Genomic DNA, 22,692 nt, shown 5'->3' on the forward strand with positions numbered 1-22,692 from the left:
GGCTCCCCATTCAGTGGGGCCTGCTTCTCCCTCTCCTTCTGCTGCTCCCCCTGCTTGTGCTCGCTTGCTCTCTCTCTCAAATAAATAAGTAAAATCTTAAAAAAAAAGTATTTAATATCAATTTTTGGATAAACTATAAAATCATACTTGGAGCCCATCTCCACTATCTGTTTGAAGCAATATCCCCATTGGGAAGTTATGATTACTTCACTACCATGACTATTTACTTGCTGAGTGAAAATGTCAAGAAGCCCATTTGAAGGTTGGTATCTTGAAATAGAAAAGCACTGATGACAGGACCAGCTGGTGTCACCTCTGCTCAGACCTTCCACGGGAGGGGCAAGGAGCATGCAAGCGCGGCAGGCCCTGAGACTCCCCTGAACTCCTGGGACAGGCCAGAGTATCTCTGGGGAACAAAGGAGGCTTCTCCTTAAGGTGTGTGCCTTCAGAGGGAAGTGGCCAACTGTGGGAGCAAATCCAAACTTTTATTTTACTTACTTTTTAAAAGGTTGTATTTATTTATTTACGAGAGACAGAGAGAGGGAGGCAGAGACACAGGCAGAGGGGGAAGCAGGCTCCATGCAGGGAGCCCCATGCAGGACTCGATCCCAGGACCCCAGGATCACGCCCTGAGCCAAAGGCAGGTGCTCAACTGCCGAGCCACCCAGGTGTTCCAAATCCAGACTTTTAAATTGTTGGACTGTTTCATTTCTTGGTTCCCAAAGGTTAAGATTATTCCTGATTCAAGCACCATGTTCCTGAATTTTGCACGCCAGGCGGCAGTGCTGCAGTTGGCTAAGAAGCACGTCGGCTTGCCAGCCTTCCACTCGTATGTCGCCCCATAAAGGCCAGGGACAGCGACCGGCTGGTCCAGAGCTGAACTTGTCACCTTCCTCCAAACCCTCCTCCTTCAGTTTACTCTCAGGGAACTGAGCATTATCACCTCCGCCTACCTGTTGAGCCCCGAAACCTCTGAGTCACCCATGACATCTCCCGCTCCCCCCACATTCAAACCATCACCAGGTTCCGTCAGTCCCGCTTCCCAAGTGTCCTTGTGTGTCAGTTTCTTGCCACGTCCACAACCCTGGTTTAGATTACCGTCATCTTCTCAACTGCTCTAACCTGCTCCTCTCCCACGGGGGGTGCTGGCCTCCCCTCCCCCCCGACTATCCACCTCGTAGCCACAGGTCCCAGCTCACCACTCTCTGCCCTGAGCCTTTCAGTGGCTCCCGTGTGATATGCACGTGCTGGAAGACTCCACCAGAAAAAGAGAATTGTGGCATTAAAAGAGAATGGAAGCCAGAAACAAAAGAGAAAAAACAAAATAACCCATACAAGCCAATGGAAAACTTGGGTCATGGTACAAAAGCAGAATTTTGAAATGCCCAAATAATCCCATCAAGTTTTCTAGAAAGCCTGAAATTCACATCTTGCTATGTATCTTTCTAACATTTTCCTAAGGAAAAAAAAAAAAAAAAAAAAAAGAGCCGAACTCCACATGGTGTGTGTGTTTGGCAGGGGAGTAGCCGAAGTGTTAGTTACGACATGTGAGAGCAGATGGAGCTGGCTGTGGGGTCCAGATGGGAGGCACAAACAGATTCCTCCTAAACCTCACTCTTTCTCTCCCCAGTTCAATGGCCTTTGAAACTCAAGGTTGTGTAAAAATTAATTTGCATTAAATTGCTTAAGATAATGTATTAACTACCACAGGAGGCTTCCAGCAGATCTTAAAACTTGCTTCGAAAAACAAATACTCAAACAATAATGGGGAGCACAGAAGCCAGCCAAGACTTCTTTGAATAAATGTTTTTAAACATTCACATTAAAGAGACCAGCCTTAAAATAAATCTTAAGTGTGTAATTCGCCAAAGTCAGAGAGTTAATGATAACCATCTACCTATGTTACAACACAGAACTACGCCGGGCACTGCGTACTACTGGCTTCTTCCCAGGCTAGGATGCCATGGAGTTCAAAGGGCGCGACAGCCTTAGGACTCCCGTCCCGTTTGGGGACAGAGGCATCTACTCTGCCGGGACTCTCCAATCTAACAGAGATCGCTAGTTGCCTTCCCAATATGCATTTTTAGCCTCCCCCGAGCTTAGTTTATTATGGGAGTTTATTCAGCTGGAAGACATCTTGGTCTTATCTCCTTGGTGCTGGAATAGTAACATGATGGCTGGAGCTACAGTGGCCACTTTGTGACGATGAGGCGATCTTGAATATGGCAGCCATGTGCTAAGGAAAGATAAACAGAGCCTGGGTCTTTGGTGGCTATGGAACTACCTTACCATAGCAGTACAGAGTGGATTTCTCTGGATATGTTTTGAATCAGACAGAAAAAGAAATCTCTAGTTTGTTTAGGCTTTTATGATTTCAGATCGCTGTTACTAGCAGCCCTAATGGAGAGAATGGATGTCATGCTGTAGGTCTCTCTACTTTCTGTCACACCGTGCAAGTGTCCAAGAATTCCAGCTGATTACTTGTTTCGGGGAATTATGAGTTAACTTCTTATGCCAGTGGGTTATGAGGGAACTGTAAGAGACAGCAGAAGTGATACACTGTCCCTTTACTGTTCCTCTGCTAATAGAACCCATTCCATGTGCTCTGAGTAGGTACGCACTTCAGGCCTGACCAACAAGAGTGTCCCAGCGATTGGTATAGGAGTGGGGCTGTGGCTCAGGCCAAGGCAACCTAGAACTGCTGGAAATGAGGTTTTCCTTTTCATGTTTCTTTTGCTGTGATAAAACCTATAATAGACTCATGACATTAGAGCTGCCAGGACGCGTGAGGAAAGCCCGGTAGAGAATGAAGCCAAAACATACATCGGAGGCAGAGAAAAGGGGACACGTCTATGGTTTCCTTCAAATGCCCTGGCTCTAGCTCTATGCCACCCAACCAGCTGTGCCTCTCCGCTCCCCAGTTACCTGAGCCAATCAATTCCCATTTCTGCTCAGACTAATTTGAGTGAGTTTTCTGAGCTCCAAGTAGTCTTTGGCTGTTGTCACTTATTTTTCTCTTTCACCCCCAGAATTACTTGAGATTGAAACCTCTCACCAGATTTTGAACTGGTGGCTGGCACAAGGAAGTTTCAGCTTCCTCAGCACACAAAGTTGCTGCTGATACTCCCTGGGCAGAGACCAGCTAAGCAGTTCTCTCTCTCCTCTTTGAACCCCGGGAGTCTGCCAAACCGACCCTTTAAAAGGTTGCTCATTGTTAGCCTGCCAGGTTATGGGGACTCAGAAAAGGCTAACAGTGTATGCCAACTCCCTCAGGTGGCGAAGTCATCAGGCCTATGGGGTTTCAGCTTCCAAGGAAGGAAGATGACTCAGAGGAGTCGGGGGTCAACATCCACGTAGCCTGGATTTTCCCTGCGGGGCTAGGTGAGCTCTGGGAGAAAGGACAAATAGCGACTGACTGTTACCTTCTCCTTACTGGGAATCCACTATTACTCCATGTTTGTCGTATCGGGTGAGATGCTTTCTCTGTTTGAGTAAACTCTTTTTCTATGTATGTGATAGCTCCTTCGTAGATCAGTTACTACTCAGCAGTAGCAGATTGGCTGTGTCCAAATTTTTCAAATGCCAAAAAAATATCGTCCGCTCTTTCTGAAAATTTTTAGTGATATTTGAGACGGTAAGATGTAAATGGAGCCAGTTGTAAATTGGAGCCAGTTAGTCACCCAAAAAGCAGTAAAGATGAGAAAGCCACGGAGGTAATGCCTCTTATGAGGGCACAGGAGCCCATTAGGATCCAATGTAGGAATGCTTCAGATCTATAACCAGAATCCTAAGGGCATGTCTGGCCAAGTTATAGCACTGATGTTTGTAGCAGCGATGTCTAATATCCTGGAAGCTGATTATAGTACTAGTAATAACTTAGAGAGATCCTTTTCTTTCCAAGATGTGAAGCAGGTCCCTGTAAAAGTGAAATGCCACCGTGCTCAATAGCAGCCTTCTTTCTCTCCCTCTCTCCTCCATTTCCATTCCCTTCCTGACCTCTCAGGTTACTTGTTTTGCTTACTGTATTCATACGCTCAAGGGATTGCTCTGTGGAAAAGGATATTTACAAATGACATTAACATTCTGAATTAATGAGGCAGGAATTTTAGTCTCCTAAGGTTGTTATTTCCATTATATAGGGCAAGAGTCTTAACCTCAAATGTCTACAGGGGACAGGCCAGTGCAGTTAATGAACGAAATAGGCTGCACGGACAGCTGAGAGTGGCGGGGCCTATGGCAAACTGGACATTTTACAGTTTTAAAAACAGTGTTCAACTAAATAAAACATGTCTGGGGGCGGAATCTATTCTGTGGGCTGCCAGCCGCCGGCTGTGATAGACAGGAAAACCCATCTTGCCAAAATGAACTGAGGACTGAATGTGTCCCATGTTCCAGGCTCCCTTGAAGACCTCTCCCTATATGAGCTGGTTACACTGCACAACGGTGCTGGGAGATTGGTATTGTTGATCCCGTTTTGACAGATAAGGAACCTTAGATTGGGGGAAATGAAGTTAAATGATCCAAAGTGGGCATGGTTAAAATACCAGGGAATGAGCTGGAATGTCCGTCGGGGCCTGCCTGCCTAAAGCCCGTGGTATCTTCCCATGAGGGGGTCTCACTGGGACGCTGGTAATGACAGGTGTCTGTCTCACCTAACTGCAGCGTCAGGAGAGCGGAGCGACTCTTTTGTTCTGGTGCTTGGGACACTGTTTCAGGACAAATCCACAGGAGGGAGACAGCGTCACTGAATAATGAAGAAACACCGGCTCCCAAACATTAGGTGTAGACAATGAATCTTTTATCTGTGACTCATCTACTCTGTCCTGCCCTGGGAAAATAAAACAAGGGTTTTAAGTAGTAAATAACAGGCAGGCCCAAAGACAGCTCACGTAAATGGGAGCAAGGAGAACCGTCTCTTCTGTTATAATGAGCCCCTCCAGGATACTGTCCTAGGTTATCCTGTTGGTTGGGTTTTTAGAGCACATGGGTAGCTAATCAATCATGTTCACTGTGTAGGCAACATCTGACTTGGAAGGAATGGCTGCTGACCCAGAAGCCACAGCCGTTGATGAATGGGGCTTCCTAGAAGAGGGGGTTGGAACATGTAACTAAAACACAGCCACATGGTAACAGTCCACCTCTCCATGCACCAGAATGTTTTCCGGTAAAATTATACCATCTGAGATTTTATAGGAATATTTAGGCTCTATGATTTTGGCCAGGTTCAATGTGTAAGAAGGACCATTTAAACATTTTCAGTTTGTTGAGCTACGGGCATTTGTTTGCTCTACATTGTGTGTGTACTTCTCGTGCACCTTGAGTCCTAGGGTTCTGCAAACAGAATGGACAGGCTGCCTATGTGGGAGAGGGTTGTATAAATACGGAATTGCAATTCCATGCCCTTGGCATGAAGGGTGTTCTGAGAAAGGTGCTAGGGGGCCTTCAAGAATGGGTTCTAGAATACTCTATAACGTTTGCTCTGCTAGTTTTTAGCTTATATTTGAGCATCTGAGAAGAGTCAAAACACTTGTTATTGGTACTGATGAACTGCTTAGTAAGCACCATGCAAACGATATGGAACACTTCCTGTGAGGCTTTAACAGTGGTCCTCATGCTCAGTACCACATAGGCTCGGGTTTGAGACAGGGAGGAGTCCTAAAGCCCATGCACCTCCCCCCCCCCCCCCCCCCCGCCGTGTCCCACATCTACAGAGGCCCTGATCCAAAGCATCCATGAAAACTGCAAGACCCTTGAGACAAAAGTCCTCTATTATTTTGGTGGTCTCCCTCCATATGGTAAGGAACTGTCTTTTTCTTAATTTTGTAAGATAATGAAGAAAGTGAGAGTTTGGAGAGAAAGGATAAGAAGCCAAGAAAAGGAATCTTTTACACATACCACTGGGCATATGAGGAAGATGTTGCTTCATTAGCTGGCCTTCTCTTTGTCCAAAGAAAGAGGCCAGTCTGTCCACTTGAAGACCTGGTTGAGGGTATATCATTGTGGCTCTTCTTTAATTACATTGCTAACTTTCTAAAAATTTATGGGAAAAGTTTGTGGGGGCAGCAGGACCAAGACACTGGATATTTTTTATTACATTGTTGAAGTGCAGTTTAAGGATGGAAACATCATAATTTCATGAATAGGAACTTCCTGGTGGGCAAGAATTTCCTATTTTTCAACGTTGGGAAGTTTTACAGTAATTTACCTTCCAAACACTGATCATTTAAAACTAAATAAGCATCCCAATAAAATGACAAACTAGGTTTGTTTTTAAACTAAATTCTAAAGCTTACATGGAAAGATAAATAAGAATCCTTAGAAAAATACTGCGGGAGTAATGCTGAAGGTGAAATTAGGCTTATCATTAAAATATATTATAAAAGACTTCAAGTAGCGTGATGAGGTGGACAGGTCGATAGAACAGAATAGTAGACTAAGAACAGAACTAAGTTTAAAGAAATTTAGCATATGATAGAGATGACTTTTTAAATGCTAAGGAAAAGGACTAGTTAAAACCTGATGGGAAAACTCAGGAACCATCTGAGAATCTGAAGTTGGATTCTGACCTCACACTTCACATCTAACAAAATCAAGTACAACCAGATGAATCAAAGGTACAAATATCAAGAAAAAAACCCCATAAAATACTAAAATATGTTCTGAGAAAAATTCTTAAATTTTATCCTTTTGCAATGGAAAAATCATTCTACGTATGACATAAAAATCCAGAAGCCACAAAGGAAAAGAGTCATGAATTTGACTACATAAAATCAATGTATTCTGTGTAGCATAAACAAAGGGAAAAGATAAACGACAACCTGGGGAAAATACTTGCCACTTTTGCCACAGATAAAGGTCTATTTCTTTAATATATAGTGAGTACCTACAAATCAAAAAGAAAAGACCACCAGCCTAATAGAGGAATGGCAAAAATATGAAGCATTTACAGAAAAAAAATACAAATTGCTCCTAGTAAGTCTATACTAAAAATATAATTAGACTCATTTATGATATGGAGAATGCAAATTAAAACTATCATGAGAAAAAAAAACTATCATGAGATAAATTTTATACTACCATAATGGCAAAATTCAAGAAGTCTGATAACATAGTGTATTGGTAGGGGTGTGGAGAGAGAGGCATCTCACATATTGCTGGTGAGAATATAAATTGGCTCACACTCCACAGAGGGAAATCTGGCAATAGCTACCAAGTTATCAAATGTCCATATGCCAAATGGCCAGTAATTCCACTTCTGAGTATTTAACCTACAAATAAAGTGGGTAGAGGATCCATTTACAAGGATATTTATTGCACACGGTTAACAGTAGCCAACTATGAGAAATGCCATCAGTGTCCCTAAATAATTAATTAATTATTGGTTAAATCCTATATTCTTCATCTTTAAACTCTAATACCCTATGGACTTTGAAAAGATGGAGGCTGTTGCTGTATGGGCGCTGAAAAGGAAAACCTCAAAACTATATTAAGTGTGCTAAAGCAAGGTATGGAGTGGGCTATACTTATGCTCATATCTATGTGCAAATACATACATACCCATATATATGAGCAGAGTGTGTATACCTGCGTATATGCTGTAGTAGAAAGCAGTGTATAATATAAGCATTATGTATAAAAACAGTGTGTGTGGGGGGGGATCCCTGGGTAGCTCAGCGGTGTAGCTCCTGCCTTTGGTTCAGGTCATGATCCTGGAGTCCCAGGATCGAGTCCCACATCAGGCTCCCTGCATGGAGCCTGCTTCTCCCTCTGCCTGTGTCTCTGCCCCTCTCTCTCTCTCCCTGTCTATCATGAATAAATAAATAAAATCTTAAAAAAAAAAAAAAAACAGTGTAGGGGCACCCGGGTGGCTCAGTGGTTGAATGTCTGCCTTTGGTTCAGGTCATGATCCGAGGTCCTGGGTTCGAGTCCCGCATCCGGCTCCCTGCAGGGAGCCTCTGCCTATGTCTCTGCCTTTCTTTTGAATAAATACAATGTTTTTTTTTTTTTTTTTTAAAACAATGGAGGGCAGCCCGGGTGGCTCAGCGGTTTAGCGCTGCCTTCAGCCCAGGGCCTGATCCTGGTAGACCCGGGATCGAGTCCCATGTCAGGCTCCCTGCATGGAGCCTGCTTCTCCCTCGGTCTGTGTCTCTGCCTCTCTCTCTCTCTCTGTGTCTTCCATGAATAAATAAATAAAATCTTTAAAAAAAATAAAAAAATAAAAAAACAATGGAAAAACCCACTGTATTTATGGTTTTCTATAGATTGTCTCTAGATGCATGCCCAAGAAGGGTGTTAAAGATGGTGGCCCCCAAGAGAGGTGACTGGGGGACAGGAGTGTGAGGAAGGATCACTTTGCTCTAATACTTTTGTGCCTTTTGAATTCTGTTCCCTGGATGTGTATAAACTGTTTAACAGTAAAATATCTTATTTAAAAATTTTATCGTGGACAGATAAAGGCACTAGCCATCTTCCATCATGTGTTAGAATTATTAAGTAACAAGTCACCTACCTAAATGCTAATAATGAAAGAAGGCCTGCGGATACAAGGATAAAGAAGAGAAATGCTTAGTTTATGGAGATTGAAATAATTCAGTGTTTCACCACTGTAATTCGAAAATTATTTCGGTACTGGCGAAGCTGTTATGTATCCGCTATGCGACGAATGTTATAACCCCTCCCCCGGCCCACTCCCCCACCCACATCACAGATAAGGGCCCACTACCTCATTGATCCTAAACGTTTCCTCTGAGAAGCGATCAATGTCCCCTGCCTGGCCATTAAATAGATTTTGAAAAACTCTTCAATCCGTATCAGTCTCATATCCTTATTTAGTTCCTCAAATTTGCCCTCAGCTGGGAATTGGGCAGGCAACTGTGATTCTGTTGTGTTCTCCACTCGTGTGAAGGGCCCCATCCATCATCATTTCTAGGCCTTTTCTGATGCAATGTAGCTGGTTCTTTGTCTTTCTTAAAAACTGAATGGCTGTTAAATTATCCATTTATCTTCCTTCAGATTTTCTGTTCGGTTTCTCAGGCCCTCGCAGGGCTGTCTTTTCTACCTTGTTTGCTGACTTTTCATTCCATTTCCCCCGCTCTCCGAGGCGTCCTGGTTCACCGTGCTGGCCTTCAAAACAAACTCCCTGGCTCAAGCTGCTTTCTGCTCGGGGACAGCTGCAGCGCTCCTTCCCTCTCAAGTTTCGTCCCCTCACGATAGCTTCGGAAACGCGGACGTGATATGTTTCAGATTTCCCCCATAGATGGCAGGTGCCATTGGGACAAACCGTAACTGAAGCTCCAGAGTCTCGGTCCTAAACCAGCTTTGCCACACCATTCAACTGGGTCACAAGTGACCTTTCAGGGTTCAGCTTTCCCAACCTGCAGATTATTTGCAAACTCACTTCTCGTCAAGAATCTTCGTATCAGGGTGCCTGGGTGGCTCCGTGGTTGAGTGTCTACCTTCGGCTCAGGTCATGATCCTGGGGTCCCGGAATCGAGTCCCACTTCGGGCTCCCTGCATGGAGCCTGCTTCTCCCTCTGCCGGTGTCTCTGCTTCTCTCTGTGTGTCTCTCATGAATAAATAAATAAAATCTTTTTTTTTTTTTTTTTAAGAATTTTTGTATCACAACAGCATGTTATCCCCGTGCATGGTGACCCTCCGAGGCCATGAGGTTTGTGTCAAGTTAAGGCCTGGTCCGTTAAAGCCCTCTGTAAATGTGAGTCATTATTATTATTATCATCTGAGCTTCGGTAGCCAGTGTTTGTAAGTTTGGATAAGGACAGCCAAACCGCCTCGCTCCCTAAGACGTTAGAGTCTATGCTGACACTCCAAGCACTTACTGCGTTCCAGGCGCCAGTCTGACTTCCCAGGCATTATCTGAGTTAATCCTCTCAGTGATAGCAAGCCAGGCACCACTATTTATCCCCCTTTTCCAGATGTGAAAGCTGAGGCTGGAGCGTTTCTGTCTTACCCAACAAGACACAGATAGTAAAGGGCAGAGTGTAGAGGATCTCGGCTTCCAAAGCTGGGGCTTCTGCGGCCACCTGCGAGGGGGTGCGCACAGGCCTTACCTCGAAACAAACCTCACGGCCTCGGAGGCTCAGACTCTTGGAAGGGTTGATATAAACTACCTTCCCCTTGCTTCAAGAAGAGAGTCACTTTGTGAGGCCAAGGACCCTTCGAAGGGAGCAGAGTGGAGCTCCTGTCAGTCCAGCCTACAGCCCTGGGGTGCTCACCATAAAAACAAGTCCCAGGAGGGGCGCCTGGTGGCTCAGGTGGTTAAACAGCTGCCTTCAGCTCAGGTCATGGTCCCAGGGGCCTGGAATCCAGCCCCACATCTGGCTCTGTGCTTGGTGGGGAGCCTGCTTCTCTTTCTCTCTCTGCCCTCTCCCTCGTGCTCTCTCTCACTCTCTCTCAAATAAATAAATCTTAAAAAAAAAAAAAATCCAAGGATGGCAAGCTTTAGGTTTTATGAGTGTGGAGGGCGGATTTGAAGGAGGATGCTTGTAAAAACACTCAGCGCCCAGTGTCCTTTCCCTTCCCCCAGCCTCGTCCTTCTCTGTAGGTCTCTGTTGCTCTTTCCCTTGTAGTTTTTGGCCCATCAGAGCATCTTTAGTCCTAAGCTTATGGACGACATATTAAGGCAAAGACTTGGAGAATTACTTGTCCTCTTCGGTTATTTTATGGTTCTGTTAGTTTGTCCCTCCCTTCGCTTCTCGGAGGCAGTGGCTCCTCTGCTGAAACTCCCCCTGATTCACGGGGCGATTGTGAAGAGCAAGTAGAAACCTCCCTGGTCCCTCAGCCGTGAAATAAAGATGGAAAGGCTAATGCCCTGTGGTCCCGAATGGGGGTCCGCTGGGCTGGAGATGCAGGGATGCAGGTGAGTGCACTGCGCAAATGGGGAAAAGCCGAGGCACCCCCCCCCCCATGGTCTCTACCTCCTGGGGGCAAACAGAGGTTTTAGACCGGGAGCCTGTCATCCGGGCAGGTTCCTAAAGTAAGCCTAGGGTCTGCTGGCCGAGGGCGGGCGAGGGCTGCGCGAGCCAAGGCACCGGCAAGCCTGCACGCGTGTCACCTCAGTGGAGGGGCAGTTTGGGACAGGGCTGGTGGCTGGTTACAGCAGGAGCGAGTGGACGGAGGAGGAGGGAGACGGTGAGCACAGGCAGGTGGACCCGGCTCAGACCTTCCCTTGGGTGTCGGGGAGGGGCTGAGGGGCCCACGGGCCAACCTGCCTTAGGGAGAGCCCCCGCCGCCGTGTTTAGTTGGCGGATGGGACCCAAGGGGGCCTGGGGCGGGGCTGCTGAGGACAGGGTCCGAGTGGGGACAGAGGACCCAGAGAAGGACACGAATCGTGATGCGGCAACTAGAAAACAATGACCGGCCCCGGGTCTGGTTTCATAACCTGTTTGTCTGGGGAGGATAATCAGGGTTTCTACGGGGGTCTTCTGTGTTTACTGTGTGCTCGGAATTCCTTTCCTCCTCCGTGTTTTTATTTGCTTCCATTCCTTCCTGTTGGAGGCTCTCCTGAAACAAGCTGTGGCCCTTCTGTCGCATAGTCACCTGCCATCCAGGCAGTGGGCCGGAGCCGCAGAAGCTGTGGCCGGGTGCTGACCTCTGACCTCTGACCTGGCCGCAGAGGCCATCATCCTGCGGAGAGTGGACTCTCACTGAGAACATCCCAAGTGCAAGTGCATGTGGATCTTTTCCCTGAGGCCCCCGTCTCTCTCGGAAGAATCCCACTTTTCTGCTTCTGGGGACGTCCAGCGGTTGGCCTCCCGGGTGCAGGGGAGGAGGGCACCTGGGGTCCAACCAGGCGTTCCAGGGACCCTGGATTTCAGCCCCGACCTCTCCCTCCTGCTGAGCACTCTGCAGGAAGGGCTCTCTGGTTTCCTGGCTTGGCAGCCGCTACAGGGCCTGTGAACCTTGGCCGAGCAGGTAGTGAGGTTCCCGAGACTCCGCTTAACCAACTTCTGACCTTTCTGTTTGTTTCCAGGCTTATGCCTCAACCTCGTTGTTGTGGATCAAATTGTGCCACCACCACCCCCAACCCCCCAGAGATATGCTGAAGTCCTGACCCCTCGTACCTGGGGACAGGACCTAATTTGGAAATAGGATCTTTGCAGATCTATCTAATCAGGTTAAGATGAAGTCATGGTGGATTGGAAGAGCCAAATCCAATGGCCGGCGTCCTCATAAGATAGGCCATCTGAAGACACGGGGACACACAGACACAGGGGAGAATGTCATGGGAAGACAGCGGCAGAAATTGGAGTGACGCCAATTTCCAGAAGCCAAGGAATACCAGGGATTGCTGGCAACCACCAGAAGCTAAGTGAGAGAGGCACGGAAGAGATTCTCTCTCAGAACCTCCAGAAGGAGTCAATTTTGGACTTGGAGCCTCCAGAACTATGAGAGAAGAGATTTCTGTTGTGTGAGCCACCCAGTTTGTTGTACTGTGTTAGACGGCCCTCGAAAACCAACATACCCCCTCTTGGTTCCGAGTCCCGAGCCCCTCAGGAGCTCCTCTTGAAAGACAGATCCACTCACTTTTGTCAGCAGACGTTCTGGGATGTTAGTTCCTTACCAATTTTTTAATATCTGGGGAGATCTTACGTCCTCTCACATTCTGTTGTCCTTGAGAGTTTAGTTTTCTTTTTTATTAAAGAAATACAACTTCATTATTTTGAATCACGCTTAATAGTATTGAATAAGTCACTGAAATATTGAACAAAGGTGCTCACCTCAGAATTACTTCTTTTAGCAAAAAGGAAAAAGCAAGTAGGTGATGACTGAATAAACTATGACAAGTCAACTGACTGGAACACCAGGCTGCTGTTTTGAAGGATAACATGAAAATTATGTTAGGAATGTGGACACACGTTAGAACATTACGCCAAGTGACCAAAGCACAATACAACTAGTGTCTCTGGGTAAATTTGTGTTTATGTGTGGACAACAGCATAAAATGGCACCAAAAGAAGAGAATGTGAGATTCTTACTTCTCCTAACAACCTTCTCTTGATGATTCAAGTATTCTGGAAGATGATATGTTTTCTCTACCATGATCCTTATTTCCGTCTGAGTCCTTGCTAGCAGAGTCCTTAACATCCTTACTTATACTAACAGTCTGTTCAAGGAAATCTAGGTTTTTTTCTATGATGTTCCTCAAAAAGTTTTCACCCTCTTTTCAATACCCAAGAAAATTTATACTTTTTAAAAAATTTTTTTTAAATTTATTTATGATAGTCACAGAGAGAGGGAGAGAGGCAGAGACACAGGCAGAGGGAGAAGCAGGCTCCATGCACCGGGAGCCCGATGTGGGATTCAATCCCGGGTCTCCAGGATCGCGCCCTGGGCCAAAGGCAGGCGCCAAACCGCTGCGCCACCCAGGCATCCCGAAAATTTATACTTTTTAAAAACGTCTGTTATAATTACGTGAATGGAATTCTCAGAAGGAGGGGGAGATATACTAGTGAGGCCAGTCTGCCATCTTCTATTGGCAAGGTCAACCCACTTTGCAAGGTAAAGTGTTAGGTCAAGAACAGCTTAACATATTTCTGAGAGAATTTTCTATAGTAACCAGCTAAACAGAATCCATTAGCCCATTTGGTCTTCTAGGAATTGGTCTCCCTAGAGTCTCTACTCTGGTCCTGGTATCCTCCCCTCTGAAGGATTCAGGGTTTCGTTTTGTAAATGGCAGATTTACAAAGGTAACGCATTCCTGGCCAGAATGGAAGCAGCTTGTACTTCCTCAGAGCAGTATAGTGAGAAAAAGCAGCAGATGAAGACAGGACTTGGGACTGAACTTCTGGCTCTATTCTGTATTAACTGCTTCACTCGAATTATGTCCATTAGCTTCTTTAGGTTTCACTTTCCTCATATGTTAAAACTCAGACCATTAGACATTATAGGATCCCAAATGAAGTATGTTCTTCTTTCACAGTTAGGGTCAAACTAAACTGTGTCTGTAAAAGCACCTTGTAAGAGCAGTAAGTATTCAATAGATGTCTGCTTTCTGAAAAAAATGTGCATAAGGATACCGCATGCCTGTCAGGACTCTAATGCTGAATTTCTTTTCCAAGCGCTCAGTCTGTTAGAAGTCTTTGCTCTCGTTTTAGACCCTGGCTACAAAAGTCAGCTGTTGGGCTGCCAGATCGGTTGGTACATGAGAGCGCCTGGCTCTCTCTGGTCACGTTGCCATCTAGCATCTGCTTGCTAGGTGAGGCAATGCGCCTTGAGTGATTTATTTAATATTTTTATGGCTGCAGCTCAGATAATTAAATATAAGAGTTGTGATGGCTGGGCATCCAGAGAGTGCCTCCTTGAATTCTCTTAGGAAACATTTCGAGTAGTACAGAAGATTCCGTTTGGCAATAGCATAATAAGAATGCTTTATGTTTATCTCATGCCTCACTTCCCATGAGCTCAAGCAATGCTGACCTTCCAAATGCACATTAAATTGCAGAAATTTTGGAGAGGCACTTGCAGTGCAAAAAAATAATATTTAAAAGAGGCCTTGATTCATTTCCTGGTGGAAAAATGCAATTTTCCCTCTCTCTCTCTCTTCCACGTTCCATCTCTCCCTCTCTCTCTTCTTTTCTTGAAGAGATTCAAAGAAGAGAGAGCCATGAAAAAGGGTAAATTGGCTTTTAAAATATGCTGTCTAGGGGCACGTGGGTGGCTCGGTTGGTTAAGTATCTGCCTTCAGCTCAGGTTATAATTCCAGAATCCTGGGATCAAGCCCTGGGTTCTTGGGCCCTGCTCAGGGGGGTCTGCTCCTCCCTCTGCCCCTCCCCCCACTCCTTCTCTCTCTCTCTCTCTCTCTCTCTCTCTCATCTTTAGAAAAATATTTAAAATATGCTTTCTAGTGGCCCTAGGAAGCAACATAAGACAACATTCCAAGTCTTGTATGGACTTCAGTTAAGTCATTTTTAGTTTCATGATTCCCAAGCAGAAACACTTTTAAAAAGAGTTATTTATGCTGGTCAGCTGGATAAGAAGTAGATCTTATCTTAAATTCTACTTTCAAAAGTCTTATTAGGAAATATGTATACCAGATTCCAGCATTTTAATATGGATTCATGATGGCAGTTTTGAACTCACAAAATGCACATGAACAGGAATACATTAAGTGCTACTGTATAAAAAACAGGTGTTTTTTGTTTTTTGTTTTTTTTAGAGTTGCATGAAATGAGACAAAATCCATTTTATTTACAAGAAAATGTACATAGAGCTGGTTACTTTATCAAGTCAAACTCATTTTGGAAGTGGAAAATTCTAAAATCAAACATCCTGGCATATCACGTATTCAGGAAGAGCTCTAAGACGTAGCCAAGGGTGTGGGATGCCTTTACCTGACACACGCCATGCCCGGTGCCCGCAGTGACATGAGCCTGAATCTGCTCTGTTCGTAAGGCCTGTCCCCTGCTCAGCACTTCCCTCTACACAGCACATGATTAGCTGATGCTTCTTAGGGGTAACTCTTAGGAAATGTAGGATCTGGAAAGTCTTCTAAGTCAAAGAAAGATTACATTTTAATTATAATAGATTTAGCATATTTATTGTATTATAATTTTATGAAACCACATGTATACAATGTACATCAGTTCTTGAAATCCTTATGTACGTGTGCTGACTCTCTTAATGTGAATATTAAAATCACTAGACTGTATTTTCTGCCAATGTTGGATAAAAGAAAATTTCACGTATTTCCTAGTTGAAAAACCCAAAGCCCTGAAAAATTCATGGCTATAAACTGGCCTTTTTATATTAGAATTAAGAGCCAATTCAACCATGATGAGAACTAAACTGCTTTATGATATCTAAAAAGATATCATAGGCCATATACTTCAGATTATGGGCAGGAAGAGAACGGTGCACACTCTGATGAAAGGCTTTATATATTTATAGATGATAATTTAACATGATGTTATAACCCTACTGCACACGTCCCACTGCTTCTGGTTAATTCTGTGGTGCTGCACCCATCATGCATTCCTCTGTTTCTTCATTCATTGGTCCCACAGATGTTTACGAAGCAGTGTGAATGTGCTAGGCACTATGCGGGTACCACGAAGATGAGGGTCCCAAGAAACTGGTCTAATGGGGAAGGAAGCCAGCCAGCCAGTCACCAGACACACGAGACAGCCTGTTGCCGTGGTCACGAAGAGACACATGGAATGCTACAGAGACATCGATGGGGGGTAAAGGTTTTCCAGGCAGAGAGGAGCAGGAAGGAAGCAGAGCAAAGGCAAAGCAAGAGGGACAAGGGGTCTGTGGGTCCTGTGCTTTGGGACAAAGGGTATGTGGGTGAGGAATTGCGTAGGGTGCCAGCAGATGAAGCCAACAGGCAGGGGGCCTCAGAAAAGGTGGCCCTGAGACACCACGGCGGGAAATCTGGAAGGGATCTCACACATGGTGGTATAGGCTAAGGTTTTTAAGCAGGGGGTGCCATGATCCAATATATATATATATTTTTAAAGGAAGACCACTTTGGCAGAAGTTCGGAGGACAGGCCATAGTGGAGGGGCCTAGAAACTACATAAACTGACACTTGCAAATGTTTACATTTCTCTTCCATTTGTATTTGACTAACAGTTCATGGCCAGCTTGGAGGTAAACAGGTTTTACTATCAGCACTCAGATCTAGGTATAATGTATGTGACAAGGGCAATATTTTGAAAATATTAAATCAGTGTGTTTTTGTTCTGCTGGAGCCGCCACGCCTGGGGCTCCCCACCCACTAACTCCGGTAGGCTTCCCTCCTGCAGACAAACTGTGGCTCCCGTTAGAAACAGCAAGCTGTCATCATTCAGCCTGGAGACGGTATAACCCTGAATGGCAGCTTTGTGTGGTGAGGGGGGGGGGGTGTTCTAAATTCCAGAATTCTCCTTCACCTATTGAGAACCAAATCTGGCCAAGTCACATCATCGAGTCAGACCACAAAGCTCTAGTGCAGACAGCACAGGGGAGGCCCTGTAAGGGCCATTCCCATCAGGCAAGAAACACGAGATCTAAAAACTTTCTGTTGTCGGGGCTGGAGATGGGGGCAAGGGAGGAGGAGGAGGGAGAAAGAGAAGAGAAAGAGGGAGGGACGCCTGGGGGGCCCAGTAGTTGAGCGGCTGCCTTGGGCTCAGGGTGTGATGGGGGTTCTGGGATCGAGTCCCACATCTGGTTCCCCACACGGAGCCTGCTTCTCCCTCTGCCTGTGTCTCTGCCTCTCCCTCTGTCTCTCGTGAATAAATAAATAAAATCTTAAAAAAAAAAAAAAAGGAGAAAGAGAGAATGGAGAGAGACAGAAAGGGGAGAGGGTGGTGAGAAAGGGAAATTGAAAAGGGAGTGTCTTGGCACCCTCCCTGTTTCTGGGGAGTACAAAGCCTGAGGGTCAAGGGGGTGGGGGGCTTGTCTCTTGAATCTCAGAGCCCAAATCAGGAAAATGACAGAATTTTCCTAGAACAAGTTGGCACTGCCCCCAGACAGCTTACTAGGCCAGAAAGAGCAGCGTGGGCAGCAGGGTGGGGGGCAGGCAGCTAGGGGTTCAGGGTGGTCCCGCGGTGGCCTAGCTCTGACCCAGACCGGGTGCTGGTGGGAGCCCAGGGGGAACTGCTGCCAGGGCAGGGGGCTCGGGGAACTCCAGGGGCTGAGGGGGCTTGAGGGGCTGGGGAGCTGGGGCGGGGGGGGGGGGGGGGGGGGACTGGGGGAGGCTGGGGAGCTCGAGGAGCTTGGGGAGCTGGAGGACTCGGGGAGCTCAGGCTGCTGGGGGGCTCAGGGAGCTCGAGGGGCTCGGGGAGCTGGAGGACTCGGGGAGCTCAGGCTGCTGGGGGGCTCAGGGAGCTCGAGGGGCTCGGGGAGCTGGGGGGCTCGGGGAGCTGGGGGGGGTGGCGGAGGGGGGTGCTCGGGGAGCTCAGGGGGCTGGGGGGCTCGAGGGGCTCGAGGAGCTGGGGAGCTCGGGAGGCTCGGGAGGCTCAGGAGTCTCGGCGGGCTCGGTGGCCAGAGCGAGGTCCCAGGCCTGCTCCAAGTGCCCCCCTAGAGACTGACGCCGCCCCACGAGCCCGGCCCCGAGCAGCCCCCTGGCGGCGACCCCGACGGCCCCGCGGACCGTCCCCGAGCAGCCCCCTGGCGGTGACCCTGAGGGCCCCGCAGACAGTCCCCGGGCAGCCCCCGGCCGGCGCGGCGCCCCCGTAGCAGCCCTGGAGGGGCGGCGCTGCTGTCCGCCAGGTTGCAGGAGGGGATGCGGACAGGCTCCCTCCCTCCGCAGTCTCGGGCTTGCGCATGACGTCATTCTCTGCAAAGACGAGGGGGGCCTGGCCCCCACTGTTTGCTCCTCTCCGCCACCAGTGCTCAGTGCCCAGGGCTCAGAGCCTGGAGAAAGGGTCAGAAACCGACCCGGGTGGGGCCCTTTCTATAGAGCACCCGAGGGGAGGGAGCGCACCCACATTGTACTGCTCGTAGGCTTTTTAGGAGGAGAAGATGTTGTTTTGTTTTTGTTTTTTTTTTTAATTTTTATTTATTTATGATAGTCACAGAGAGAGAAACAGAGAGAGAGAGAGAGAGGCAGAGACACAGGCAGAGGGAGAAGCAGGCTCCATGCACCGGGAGCCCGATGTGGGATTCGATCCCGGGACTCCAGGATCGCGCCCTGGGCCAAAGGCAGGCGCCAAACCGCTGCGCCACCCAGGGATCCCGGAGATGATGTTATATTCTAACCAGTCACTCGTAGCTCATCACTGGTTCTTTTTTTAAAAAGGTGGACACGAGGCACGGGCCATCTGGGGGAATTACTAAGCCTTTTTTTTTTTTAAGATTTTATTTATTCATGAGACACACACACACACACACAGAGGCAGAGCCACAGGCAGAGGGAGAAGCAGGCTCCATGCACGGAGCCCGATGAGGGACTCGATCCCGGGACTCGATCCAGGACTGGATCCCAAGTCTCCAGGGTCACACCCTGGGCCAAAGGCAGGCGCCAAACCGCTGACCCACCTGGGGATCCCCTAAGTCATTTTTAAAGAACTTTTTTAAAAGACCAGAAAAACCGTCTTAGCGCTTTACCTCCTCTTTTCCAGTTTGTCAATTCTAATGCCCAATCTTCATGGTTTTAATTGTATTTTATTTATTTATTTTTAAAAGTTATTTTTATTTTTTAAAGATGTTATTTATTTACGCATGAGAGACATATACAGAGAGAGGCAGAGACACAGGCAGAGGGAGAAGCAGGCTACACAGAGAGCCCGACATGGGACTCGATCCAGGGTCCCCAGGATCACGCTGGGCTGCAGGCAGCGCTAAACCGCTGCACCACCGGGGCTGCCTGGTTTTAATTGTATTTTAATTGTATTTTCGCTCTTCTCTCAGAGAGCTTGCTAATAATTGCATCAGGTGAGTCTACTTTCCAGAACTACCGTTCCAATGGAAGGCAGAAACAAAGTCAAAAGCTATTGTGATCATGACATCAGCCTCTCTGCCCGTTGCAGCAGCCCCATGGCATTTTTATGAAGAGGCAATACTCTTGCAGGACTTTTTCCTCCTTTAACGGAGACAGGGAATGATTCTGGCTAGATCCTGTCCAAGGCCTTTGACAGTATCTGAAAAAGAATCCACTCCAAAATCAAGAGCCTGTTTGGGACGGGCTGAAAACATCGTTGGGTTCATAATAAAAATGAATCCCTCCATCCTTAACCATAGAAGATTTATACCGCCTCTATGCATCATTGAAATTCTAGGTACATTGAGGTTTGATTAAGTCGAGAATGACTACAAGGGGCAAACACTTAGCTTGATATTGCGAAGGGAAGCTCAGTGTGAGGCTGGCACATCAGGTTTTCTGTTTACCCCTAAGGCTGGTGCGGCAATGACTTCAAAGTTTGATGGTGTCTTTTTTTTTTTTTCTCCCCTTTTTCTTCTTTCTTTCTTTCTATTTTTTCTCCCTTCAAAGATGTTGAGCAGCAGGCTAATGGATCCCCAGCAGGGTGCAAAGACAGCAGAAAGCACAGGAATCAGATGTCAATGTGTTCCTTCAAGATACCCTGCTAGGACAGAGCTAACTAACCGGGCTTTAGTCTTCTCTTGGGGCACACGCTCTGATGGTTCGCGGCCCACTCTGGACTTCCTATACGCTTCCTGATTAAAATGCTGTCACAGATAAATCATGACTTCTGCCTGTTAGGACCATTTACTGTTCTCTTTAAAGAAGAGTTTGGAACCATCAGATTAAAAAGATGAGGCAAGTTCTGGAGAATTATATACTCACTTGTAGATATATGTAGCCCAGTGTGTCATAGCTCCCTACCCTGTAACTACTCATGGATCGGGGAGGGTTCACTGCATGTTCCCTCCCTACGCACTGCTTTGTTGACATGTTTTTATCTATTTTCTGACAGTCACTTCCAGTCAGACAGTAGATTACTGAGTTAACTTCCTAATGAATAGATTTTAAGAGGATTGGAGGAATTAGCATGGTTTTCCTTCAACACAGGGGCAGATTGACTGGAGATTGAAGTTGTCTCAGGGATGAGGTTCAATTTTAAATGCAATGGGTATCCAAAATGTAGTTTGTGTGAGTTCCCACCTAGGCACACAAATAAGTAGCCCTTCAGGTGCCTGAAACTAGTGGTAATCTACCACTTGGCTTGGAGGAGGGACAAAACTCAGCAAACTGGGGTGAAAGAGGAAAGTGCTCGATCTGATTTCGTATTTGATAAGCACAACCTTTTCAAATCCATGAAGTGAAACCAATTTAACCTGTGAAAGTCAATGAAGTCAAAAACAATCTACAGAATGGGAGAAGGTATTTGCAAATGTCTTATCAGATAAAGGGGTGGTATCCAGAATCTATAAAGAACTTATCAAACTGCACACCCAAAAAACAAATAATCCAGTCAAGAAATGGGCAGAAGACATGAACAGACATTTCCCCAAGGAAGACATACACATGGCCAACAGACGCATGAAAAGATGCTCCACGTCCCTCAGCGTCAGGAGAATACAAATTGAAACCAGAATGACATGCCACCTCTCACCAGTCAGAATGGCCAAGATGAACAAATCAAGAAACAACAGATACAGTGAGGATGAGGAGGAAGGGGACCCTCTCACACTGTTGGTGGGATTGCTGCAAACTGGGGCAGGGCAGCCACTCTGGAAAACAGTGTGGAGTTTCCTCAAAAAAATTAAAAATAGAACTACCCTACAATGCAGCAATTGCACTACTAGGTATTTATCCAAAGGATACAAACAGAGTAATTGAAAGGACACCTGCACCCCAATGTCTATAGCAGCAATGTGTACAATAGCCAAAGTATGGAAAGAGCCCAGCTGTCCATTGGCAGATGAATGGAAAAAGAATTTGTGGGACACACACACACACACACACACACACACACAATGGAATCAGCCATCAAAAAGGATGAAATCTTGCCATTTGCAATGATGTGGATGGTATTATGTTGGGTGAAATAAGTCAGTCAGAGGAAGACAAATACCATATGATTTTGCTCACATGTGGAATTGAAGAAACAAAATAGATGAACATAGAGGAAGGGAAGGAAAAATAAAATAAGACAACAACACAGGGAGACAAACCATGAGACTCTTACCTCTAGGAAACAAAGTGAGGGCTGCTGGTGGAGAGGTGGGTGGGGGGAGGGGGTAACTGATGGGCATTAAGGAGGGCACTAGACGTAATGAGCACTGGGTGTTATATGCAACTGATGAATCACTAAATTCTATCTCTGAAACTAAAAATACACTATATGTTAATTAAATTGAATTTAAATAAAAAATCAAAAGAAAAAAAAATCTGTCCTAAAACCATATTTGTACCTACTGCTCAGCTGCATCTCCACCCCTGCTTCCAAATTCAGTCCTCCAGCCCCAGGGCTCCGGTTAGCCTCCACCCTCACTAGGGGGCATCTCTCCACGCTGCTCCCCCTGGCACAGGGATTCCACCTCTCTCCATAAGTATTTGTTTGCCTCAGGCTCTACACGAGGTTTCTTGCCACCCAGACCACTCCACCTTGGGGTCAGAGCCCTGGCCGGGAAAAGGAACATTCTCTGTCTCATACGTACTATCCTGTATCCTTTTGCCCTATGCCCAGACTGAGCCAGCAAGGCCACCCTGGATTCTTACGCTCTATAATTCAGACCATGTCATTTCAGATCAATCCCTTTTTGGGATGCCTGTCACCTGTGTACTTTCTCATTTGCTTTTTAACCCCTCAGACTCTCTATTATTGCAGTTTCATGTTCAAAACCCCAAACTGGCCTTTCAGCAACAGCCTGAGTTCTTGCAGACATTTTGCCTCAATGACCAATGTCACATCAATGACTTCCCTTGCTTGGTGAGTTATTTTGTCAAGGCTTTGTATCTTTGCACTACTGGTGATTCCTGCCCACTGGCTCATTCCATTTCACTCCTGGAGCACAACAGTTAATGTCAAATTACCCAGTTAAATAATGGACAACCCCTAAGCCCCCAACTGCGTGAGATGGAACAAAATAGGGACTCTCAGAGAAGGCAGTTAAAATACTTCAACAAAGTTTCAGTTTGAGGGCTTTTGGAAATATTGGTTTCAAAGATTTTAAAGAATTTACAACTAAAATTTGTAAGTGCTATTTTTCAGTTTAAATTGAAGTGGCTTCCTTTTCAACCTGAAGATTTCAAAGTATTTAATAGGAAGTATCAAATAAGCCCAA

General features: G+C 46.3%; 1 protein-coding gene and 2 long non-coding RNA genes across 4 annotated transcripts in view; 2 read left to right on the forward strand and 1 right to left on the reverse strand.

Annotated features, from left to right (window-relative positions):
- Positions 1 to 20,144, forward strand: part of LOC125754417 (uncharacterized) — a 92,013-nt gene extending 71,869 nt beyond the window's left edge. For both annotated transcript variants that reach the window (XR_007408548.1, XR_007408549.1), the window contains exons 4-5: positions 16,023 to 16,297; positions 19,934 to 20,144. This is a non-coding gene — a long non-coding RNA (uncharacterized LOC125754417). The remainder of the gene's footprint in view (positions 1 to 16,022; positions 16,298 to 19,933) is intronic.
- The window catches only part of PDE11A (phosphodiesterase 11A), a 363,233-nt gene that overhangs the window by 5,884 nt on the left and 334,657 nt on the right, over positions 1 to 22,692 (reverse strand).
- LOC112668171 (uncharacterized) lies at positions 10,556 to 12,684 on the forward strand. Its single transcript, XR_003141532.3, has 2 exons — positions 10,556 to 10,876; positions 11,990 to 12,684. It is a non-coding gene; the product is annotated as an uncharacterized LOC112668171 (long non-coding RNA).

Source organism: Canis lupus, chromosome 36 (assembly GCF_003254725.2).
Source record: "Canis lupus dingo isolate Sandy chromosome 36, ASM325472v2, whole genome shotgun sequence".
In the NCBI taxonomy this organism is placed as follows: Eukaryota; Metazoa; Chordata; class Mammalia; order Carnivora; family Canidae; genus Canis; species Canis lupus.